This window comes from Anser cygnoides, chromosome 7, assembly GCF_040182565.1.
Source record: "Anser cygnoides isolate HZ-2024a breed goose chromosome 7, Taihu_goose_T2T_genome, whole genome shotgun sequence".
NCBI classification, from domain to species: Eukaryota; Metazoa; Chordata; class Aves; order Anseriformes; family Anatidae; genus Anser; species Anser cygnoides.
Genome location: NC_089879.1, coordinates 20,062,813 through 20,072,921, shown reverse-complemented (window position 1 = coordinate 20,072,921; position 10,109 = coordinate 20,062,813). Strand labels below are relative to the sequence as shown.

Here is a 10,109-nt window from a genome sequence, read left to right as displayed (position 1 = left end):
CCTGCGCTGCTGCGCGGCTCCGCGCTCGGCTCCGCGCTCGGCCCCGCGGGGAGCGCGCCCCGGCCCCGGCCCCGGCCCCGGCCCCGGCCCCGGCCCCGGCCCGACGCGGGGGATGCTGCGGGTCCCCCGAGGGGCTCAGCGCCGGCAGCCGCCCCCCTTGTGTCCCCTCCGCTGGGGCACCCGAGGGGCGCAGGGCTCCCCCGCCATCCCCGGACAGCGGCAGGGTGCGGTGGGGAAAGGGGCTTCACCGCAAAACAGCTCCTCGGTGTAGGGGTCTCTGCGGGGAGCATTACGTATATATATATATATATATATATCGTATGTTTTTTGCAGAGAAAAGCACATTCGTAACTGTGCGTCTGGATGGGCATGTATATTTGTATGGGTGTTTGTCCTGACATGCACAAAGAGTCTGAAAAACGTTGGCTGTAACCTTTAAAAATGAATCCTGGCTATTTTCTGCCAAAAAACAGTCCCTTCTGGTGGAGGGTGGAAGGAAAAAGAAAAAAAAAAAAAGCGCTCAGTTGCTATCAGCTATTTTCCATAACAAGTTTCTCACCAGCCCCAGTAATACCAGTAACAGGGAAACCTAGGCTCTTTCCCAGGGAGACCTTCCCCAGCAAGTGAAGAGGAGGGCACTTCAAATAAAACCTTGGTGTCAGGGCTTGTAGGCAGCTCTCCTAACCCCACCAGCTGGACACCATGCCAGGCTCCCTGAGATGTTTAGCAGCAAGGCCTGGGGTGCTTTAATGCCATTACCCCAGCCAGGGCACGCTTCGGCTCCTTCCCCCAGTCATGGTGTGTCCCATGCTCAGTCACTGCCCACCCGTGGCACACAAGTCACGCTGGAACAGAGATGACAAAAGCCATGCTGAAGTGTGCCCATATGCCCTGAACCACATCCTATGCAGGCAGCTATCCTGCAGCCATGGAGCCGACCACACAAGGTGCAGCCAGACAGCCACGTCCCTGCAGAGTCCATCCGCGGGCTGATCCTCCTCACGCACAGTGGGGCTGATTCAGTGGCAGCTGTCAAAAGTGAGCTGCATTGTAATCGCTGGGAGGGAAAAGTGACGCTGAAAAATAACAGTAAGCCAGTTGTTCTCTGTTCTAGAGGTGTCCGGCAAAGGGGAAAAATGTGTGTCTCCTTTTTCATTTCACTGTGATGAATGAAGAGGTCTGAGAGGGGTCTGTGGTTTAGTTTTACATTAGAAAATTGAGTCTTGCCTACTCTCAAACACAGTACTGAAACAGAGAGCCCACATAAGAAGACACTCCTAGACAGTGAAAGCTGGCATGAGTCAGAAAGGGAATTGTAACCATGTCTTAAGACTCTCCCTTAAATGTTTGGTTAACAATGCTGATGGTTACTGAACACTGGGGAGAAATGATGTTTTAGTTAAAGATTCTGCTTTCTATATGAGTGTTGGAAGAACCATAAACAGTGCTAAAAACTACCCTAAGGAAATAAGACTCCTGCTATCTTCAAGGGAAAGAAAACAACAAGAACAATAAACAACAAAACAATGAGATAAGTATAGAAGAAAAAAAAGAATAAGGTGGTGCTTGTTGATTAAAAAAATATATATAACTCCTCATGCCCCATGGTGAAAATAATCTCAGTGCCACGAAGCAAGGAGAGAACTGGAAATGCTGCTGGTTGATGAAAAGGAGGCTTCTGGGGATTCCAGGTTTGTGATTTTGCAGATACCCAGACCCACTGGGGCCTTTTGCTTTCCCACCAGTTCCGTTCTTCAGAAGCAGAGCATGGCTAAGGGGAACTTAACAGGGAGAACAGACTTTGCCATCCTCTAAAATCAGCAGCACTGTGCCTGCCTGCTCCCAGCCGGCAGAGCTAAGTTATCTGAACAAACCACCAGGATTATCCTTGCCAGATGATCCCGGGAGGTGACCATCACATCCTTTTCTTGCCTCACGATCCCGATGGCGAGGCTGGGGCACGGACACCTTGGGGGGCAGATTGCCCTCCCGTGCCGTGCCGAGCCGTGCCGAGCCGTGCCGAGCCGTGCCGTGCTCCCCCTGGCGGAGGGCTGCTGCCTGGAGGGGAGGGCGAGGGCAGGGAGGTGAGGCTGGGGGTCCAGCTAGGGGTGGAAGCCCCTCACCCCCTGCCCAGTGCATGTGCAGCTCTGCCACACCGAGCTGGAAAGCGGCCACACGAGGCTCGAAGATGTGACCTGCTGGGCTGGAGCAGCCCCGCTGCCTCCCTGGAGGGGGGTCCGGGGGCAGGAGGGTCTGGGGGCAGGGAGCTCTCATCTATCGACAGGTTAATCTCTGCTGCAGGTTCTGCCTCAGGTCTGCTGCTCAAGGCTTGAGACAAAAGGGGTGATCGACAGGCAGACCAGGTGGGAACACAGACATTTCTAGCACACATACAGCAATACTGCGTAAACCAGGCTTTTCCTGCACCAGTTTGTATCTCTTCCCCCCTTCGAGGGAGAGCTGCCCAGCTGAGCCTTCAGTAGAGCCGTCAGTGGCGGAGTTCACCAACGCTTCAGGAAAGATTCAGCTTTAGTCATTGTCCCCAGGAAACTGATTCAAATCTTCTGCATCTGGTGACTGCTGCCTAAGGTCATGGTCTTCTATAAACACGTTGATGCAATGCCAGAGCCGTGGCACTGGGCAGTGAGGAGCAGCAGATGCACCATGGGCAGCACAGACCCTGAACTTCAGCACAGACTTTCTTCAAAACTGCACGGTGCTAACGTGAGGCGGCTTGCACCTTCCTGACAAGTCCTCCCCATTGAGGCCCAGTCAAGGCATTGTACCAGGGAAAAGTTCTTGCAGAGTACTTTTTATCAGCAGGTCTCAAAGTGGGTTATCAAGGCTGGGGAAAGAGAAGCACCAACCATCAGCGGTGCCACCAGTCACAGTCTGTGAGCAGTGCCCTTATGAGAAAGTGGTTGCATCTCCCTCATGGGATGCACTAACCAACCTGATTTTCCTACCATAGTGCCACTGGCAGGATGCAGAAAAAACGTTTCATCAAAACATTCTCCTTCTCCCCCAAAAAATCAAACAAAATAGTGTATTGCTTTTCCACACAGCAGTAAGTTTTGCAAGAAGATTTTGTCTGGTGTTGACATCTTGGAAATTTTGGTGAATCTCCTCAGTTACCCCCTCCAAAAGTGTTGAAAAAGCCACACACAGCAAAACTTGCTGCAAGGGCTTTGCAAGGTTTGTTTCATGTTGTTTGTTTATCTTCTTTTACAGCATTCCCTGCCCCCCACCCCTTTTTTTTTTCTATTTCATCACTGGAAGTTGAGAAAAAGGAAGAGAATCAAAGAAAGAGAGAGCAAGCTGAAAACTGGGGAAAGAGCTGACCCATACCCCTTCTCCTCTGCCAAAAATAAAGCTTTGCAAAAATTATCCCAGGACTATTTTCTGCATCTCTTGCATTGTTTTCCTGAAGAAGTATGAAGCAATTCAAGCTTAGGAGCTTTTTTTCTAGGGATAGGAGAATTATGCCAGGGCCTTTAATCCCAGGAGAAGTGCAGGGGTGGTTTATTGTCATTTCATCGGTTCTGCTTTCTTCCTCCTCCCTCCCCTCATACAGAATCTGCCCTTCAAAGGCATCGAGCCTTCTGCGCAGAACAGATGAATACCAACGTGGTTCACCACCGGCTGCCAGCAGCTTCACGGGTTAATTGTTCCCCAGGTATTGACAGGGGCGTGCAGTTATGTGTTGCAGAGAAATGAGGTGACAGCCCCCAGCTACAGAATGAGTTGGGACAAGACCTAGCTCAGAGTTCAGTGTGAACACCTGCGTGAGGATAAGGTGGTGGCAGCTGCAGGTCTGCCAGGATCGTCAGCTCCAGGAACTCAGAACCAGGAATCAGACCCCAGGTCATTGGGTTGCCATCCTGGTTTAATGTTGCTTTCTCCCCATGCACTCTCTTTTGGAATCTGGCGTCCCTGGGTTGTATTTACACATACATGCTCTTCCTTGGACAGGAGAGGTGACAAATGGCCTTCCTCCTTGAAATGGAAAGCTAGGACTGTGTATTCACCTGGCTCCAGAAAGAGGGAATTGAGGAGTCCAATATCATGGCATTCCTCAAAAGTGAGATTTATGGTTATATGAGCTGGCATCACCTTGCTTGCTTGCTTTCTGTCAGGTTTGCCCTCTCCTTAAAACACCATCTGCTGCTCCATAAATTCAGTGGATCCCACAGATCCCTGAAAATCCCCTGCTCTGTCCTCTCCCTTCAGGCATGGCTATGTTCAGGGTCTGTTAGCTGGGCTCTTTAGCTAACAGCTGCTCTTGGGTAGCTCCCTGAAGAGAAGCAGTGGCCAAAGCCCCAGCTGCTTTCCCACTATGGCCTGCAGAAAGGCTGGGGCTGAAAGAAGCTGGTGCTGACTTTGCCACCCTGCTGTGGCTCGGTGGGGGATGTGAGGTTAGAGGGAGGAGATGACGTCCCAAAAATCACTGCTGTCTGATTGCCAGGGTCAGAAGGGAAAGCAGATGTAATTCAGGTGGTGGACCATGCCTCCAGGCTGTGACCAGGATGGCTGAATTCCCTGCCATTGGTGCAGAAATCTTATCAGCACTGAGAATTAGGCTGATAACAGGATGATGACTGCGATAGTGTGCTTATCTCTGCACTTTGTCCCATCCCTTGCCACCCGACTCGGTGCCAGCCCCCCCGCCCATCCTCCTCCCCTCCTGTTACCCCAAACAGGCTTTGCTCCCAGCCCTCGGGCTGCCAGCAGCAAGAACCCAGCCGGTATTGTCTAAACAGGGCCATACAATGGGCAGCATTGTTGACACTGGATTTTTGCCCTCATTAAAGATGACCTCACAGCCCACCCCTTGGCCACTTCAGCCAGCCCCTCGGGACTGTAAGGCTGTCTTTTGAACTCGGGTAAATAAATTGGGAGGGGAGGGGGAGAAAGGGATGGGGAGCAGAGGAACACAGCAGCCTTTGTGCTGCCACCCTCTCCTCAGCACTGGTGCTCTCTGGTGTCTTTCTACCCACACCAGACATGGCAGGCCAGGTGCCAAGGAGCCAGCATGCTGAGCGCCCTTATCCACCCTCCCTGGCCTGCATTCACTGGGCAGTGACACCCTCTGTGATCCTGCAGCCTCCTTTCTGGACATCTCTCCTTGCCGTGGTCATTTCAGCTGTCCTTTCTCCTCCAGCCTTTCTGTGCCTCCCTGCCTACGCCTCCTGCCCCTTCTTTTTAGGGTGAGACCATCCTCTCAGCCATCTCCTGCTGCCAGCACTGTGAAAGTGCCAAGAAAGGACCGGGAAAATGCCACCTACTACTGGCAGGTCTTCTGACCCAGCTTAGGTGGCATGGGCCACATTGTCTCCACGGTCCTTCTGGAGACAGACTCCTGGCAGGGGAAACAGGCATACCCTCGTAAGGTGAAGCTGGCGGGCTGCCCTGAGAGCATATACATGCTGCCAGGATGAGAAGCAGGAAGGACAAGGGGTGAACCTGCTGGATCCTCGTCCCATTCTTCCCCACTCTACACGTGAAAGTAGCACTCAAAAAAAACCACCCAAACCTCAAAGATGGGGTGTGCCTCTTCCTGTCTGCCGTCCCCATCTGCCTACATCTATACTTCAGTTTCCTTTAAAGTGAATGTTTTGTTTCCTCTTGGGCAATGGGACTAGAGCAGAGACCTGCCTTTATATTCCTCCAGTGGACAGCCCTCATGTCCTTCCTCTGTCTCTTCATTTATCTATGCTATGTCTTGGGAGCAGATGTAGGAGAAAGCTACTGGCTCAACACAAACTCTCTGGAATGCTGCAGTTTCCCAATATGTGGTTTTATTACCTAGATCTGCCTTTCCTGGAATATTTACACACATACAGCATTGTGGCTAGAGGAGGAATAATCTTGGTTTATCCCAGAAGATATTCAGACCATGAGTTTAATGCTCTTCCTTTCCCCACCCAGAGGATGAGGGCCAAAATGGCCTTTAGACCATTGTAATATTATTTTGTTGTGAAATGTGCCAGCAAGTGTCAGCATTTGGCCACCAACTTTGCATTAACCCAACACTAACAAAGCCATGGTGGGACCCCACAGGTATTTTGAGGATTAGAGAAGTGTCTTGATTTATGCTTCATTATCTCTGTCCACACCAACTCTTTGGTAAAGCAGTCTAAATAAAAGGCATCACTCCTCATGGCCTAACAGATGAGCACTGTTGTTTCAAGGTACAAAGTCCTAATCTGCTTCCAACTGGTCAGCAGTAACCAGGCTGCAACCCCATGACTAGGGTGCAGCTGGCCTTCTCCCCAGAACTCAGCTACTCCCAAAACCAAAGCTTAATATTATAAGCAAGGAGAGCACAGCTGAGTCCTGCCAGAGCAACCCCGAAGTTGTGCTCAGCCAGCATAGGCAAGTGGCTTCTCTCATCTTTTGTTTTGCTTTTTTTTTTTTTTACTGCCTATAAAATGGGGGTGGTACTCACATTCTTTGTCACATTCACAACTGAAAATGCCTGACAGTTCCCACCTGAGCAGAGTGCCTCCCCACCGTGACTTGTGACAGGCTGCAGCAGTGTGCATGACTGCCCATGGAAAGGACATTCGGAGTCCTGAAGGAGAGAGGTGCTACAAGCTGCTACGTTTCCGTCCAGGAACATTTTTAGGTTTGCTTGCTGGGAATGAAGCCCTTACCTGCCTGCCTGGTTTTGCTGCCTTTCCAGGTCTTTGAAGAACCTGTCTACCCTGTCTCCTTTAAAGAATGGAGCTGGAAAACACACTCTTCCCTTTCCACATTCATTTCCTCGCTTAAAGAAAAGGACTGCAGACATGTGGGATCATGTCAGTTTTGGAGGGTAAAATGCCCCAAGTTAACTAGTTGATTGTGTTCTGAGTGCTAATAGGGGGAGAGATCTGTTGCAAGTGTAAAAGAAATCCTCAACAAGTAGCACTTAAGTGACTCTGCAGCCCATTATCTACTCTCATTTATTTCTGATCACCTTTTTAAAGCCTCCTGGTTTTGTCTCTTTGTCTCTTGTGACAGCATCAAGATAGAAGTCCCATTCAAAAAGTCAAATTTGCAAATACCTCTCACAAAGTCTGGACCTTATAGCACTGGAGAGCTGTGGCAGATGACCACATGCATTCACACATTCCCACAGTGTGCATTTGGCACCTTCTGGAAGGTATGCTTTTTGCTTCCTCCATGCTTTGCTTGGGTCATATTTCCACAGGATTCAGGTATAAACTTCAGGAACCCATATGGGCACAGAAATTACTTTAACTTTCTCTAGCTGATAAGGACAGGCCTTTTTATCCATGAGTCTTTGACAAAAGAAAGTAAGGTAAAGGCAAAGTAGCAGAGTTGCTAGCTTCACTATGACTTTTGATGTAGAATTACACAACACTGTCACAGCTGTTCTTTCCCTCCTAGCTTTACCTAAATGAGGATGATTTGCAGAAGTTTTGAGAAAATGTGCTAGGAGCCCACACTTACAGGTTGCTGGAACAGCATTGGGGTCCATACCTGCAGTAGGGCTGCTCAGTTTCCCTACTGATTTATGTGATGGAAGATAGATCGAGCTTCCTACTTCTGTGGACTGTACTTAACTAGGAAGAGTGCAAAACATGTTGGAGGTCACTCTGCTTAGAGTTCCAATGAGATCTTGGCAAATGTGATACGTGAACTGAAATAAATAGGATGCAACTCACTAAACAAAGTTCTAGCTTAAGGGGGAAGAGAGTCAAGAGCCCAAACCTACACTTAGAGGGCAATTTGGTGAGATAGCAGTTCTAGAGTTAAGGGTCTGGGGCAACAGTGAAGCATGTGTTCAAAACCTCGTGCAACTGGGAGCAGAGCAAACTGTAGATGTAGAAACAGTGGCATAGGAAAGGAAAATGGAGTAACCATCTGGTTCTGCTTGGCACGGGGAACACCTTAGCTCTGAGGTTTTGCTCTGTTTATCCATTGTGTCATTCTGCTTTTTCTTTTTAGTCTGCTGGCTCTGTACTGTGTCTTGGGAATAACAACTCTGTAAAAAGAATTACATATAAAGATTAACGTTCCTGAACACACACACACACACAAAACAAGCAAACAAACAAACAAACAAACAAAAAAAAAAACAGAGACAGAACTCAGGCAAACTTACCCTGTCCTGCCCCAGCCAATCTTCATTTGCACATGAGACTTTGACATGAGCAGCTCTGGGAGATGCCTGTCAGGATGGCACCACTCAAACCACTAGGAAGGGACTGCAATGTCCCCCCTAGTGAGGAAGTCCCCATCTGATCACAACTTCTGAAATATTCTGAGACCACTCCAAAGGGACCCCGGGACACCAGCTAACAGGTCTGAGTGCTGGGGTAGGATGAGTCTGGAAAGTGCTGGAACACAGATAACAGCTAGTTGGTGTGCCAACACGCAGTGTTGCCAGTGGTAGGACCTGGACTCCTCTTTCACCACCTCTTTCTCAATCAGTCAGGAGCCAGCTCAGCCAGGTGATTGGTTTATCCCTGAATATTAAGCACATGTAGCATCTAAGCCTAACAATGACGCCAGCCTCTGGCTTATTGTAAAAGGCACTTGAGCCCTTCTTATTTTTCTACCTTTAAAATGGGATACTTACGGATTATATGGAATTACATGATTGGGAATGAATAAACACAGAGTACTGTGCAACACAGGACTGTGAAGGTCGAGTTTATGTTCTGTGGAAAAATGGGATGGACAGAGGTAGAAAGGTGGTGAATCATTTGCAGCTCTTGAGGAATCCCCTCCTCTGCTCTCTCTCCACGACTTGGCCAGCACCATCAGCCTGAGAATCATGGGAGTGAGCTCCTCAGGACATGCCGGGATAGAACTAGGGCAGCTCTTTGGTGCCCAGAATCCCTGCCTCTGTTTCCAAAGGTTCCCGGATTCCTCATTCTGTATTTCCCTGCTGGGGCTTGTTGCTGGATCTCAGGTTGTCCCTGTCCCTTAGGTGCAGGGACCCACCTCTTCCCCGGTGCTGTTGGATCTATCATAGCCATTCTTGCACCCTTGGGGACTGTCTGTTACTCCTCTTCAGCATGTGGGTGCTAACATGAGTTTCAGCAGCGGGGGGAAAAAGCAGCACCAAAATGTCAGCAGGTGACACCTGGAGGAAGAAGAGAGAGACAATCCCGAAGCAGGTGTCAGAGACGCGTGAGATTTTGCTCTGGAGGTCCCTGATCTCAGTGTATCTTATCTCTAAAGCTTGCTCTGGGCATGACAGGAACAGGCAGGGGTGGGTTGCCCTAGCCAGGTGAGAGTTACGTGATAGCTAACCAGTGCTGTGGATGTTAGTTTGAACTCTTAATCCAATTTTTCCACCCAGTCCCATCCCTTGTGCTGCAGCATGTGAACGATGTGCAGGGAGCAGTAGCCTGCCAGAGAAAGCTTTCCCAGGTGGAACAAATTGCATTTGCTTCACCCCAAACACTTGCACTGATCCTCAGAGGCTATTGATAGCCAAGTATTGTGCCTGGCTCTTGCACAGGATTTGCTGCCTTTCACATTGTTGGCAGATGTCTTTGTAGCTTTGTCCTGGCAGCGTGTTGGCTCTGCCCTTGTTGCCTTTATTAACCAAGGTGATAGAGTGGGTAATAATTGAATGAGTTTGGCAGAGGACAATGCCAAGCTGATTTGGGAAGTGAATGCTGGTGGGATTGTGATTCCCAGGGCTTGTGGCTGGTGTGAGACGTGGTCCCAGGCAACAGGAGCCAATTGAGAAGAGGGCCATGAAGGCAGGAGCAACCGGATGCACAAAGGGGACAAGTCTGCAAGTGCACAAGCATCTGTTCTGTGCTGCCTGGCCCAGGAGGCCTTGTGGAGCCACAGCTGAGCACAAGTCAGCAGTATACCAGAGAGTTGCTAAATAAGCTCTTAAAGCTTGGGCTGTGGCACTAGGACCATCAAAGTTCACCATGTGGAGTCATTCTGCTATTGTGAAGGTACCAGCTGAAGAAATGTGTCAAACAGTGGGCACCATGCCCTGAGGGAGAGAGTGAGTTTTGGGGACAATCCAGGATGGAGGGAGGAAAATAGGAGGGGATGCAAGGTGTGTGGTTAGCCTGAAAGGGCCAGCAGGTGGTGGCCAAGGCAGAAATGAAGGGAGGCAAGGACAA

General features: G+C 49.8%; 1 long non-coding RNA gene across 1 annotated transcript in view; it reads right to left on the bottom strand.

Annotated features, from left to right (window-relative positions):
• Positions 1-5,632: 5,632 nt before the first annotated feature.
• The window catches only part of LOC136791213 (uncharacterized), a 7,823-nt gene continuing 3,346 nt past the window's right edge, over positions 5,633-10,109 (bottom strand). The window contains exons 2-3 of the long non-coding RNA XR_010832697.1: positions 8,114-9,100; positions 5,633-7,993 (exon numbers count right to left, since the gene is read on the bottom strand). This is a non-coding gene — a long non-coding RNA (uncharacterized lncRNA). The remainder of the gene's footprint in view (positions 7,994-8,113; positions 9,101-10,109) is intronic.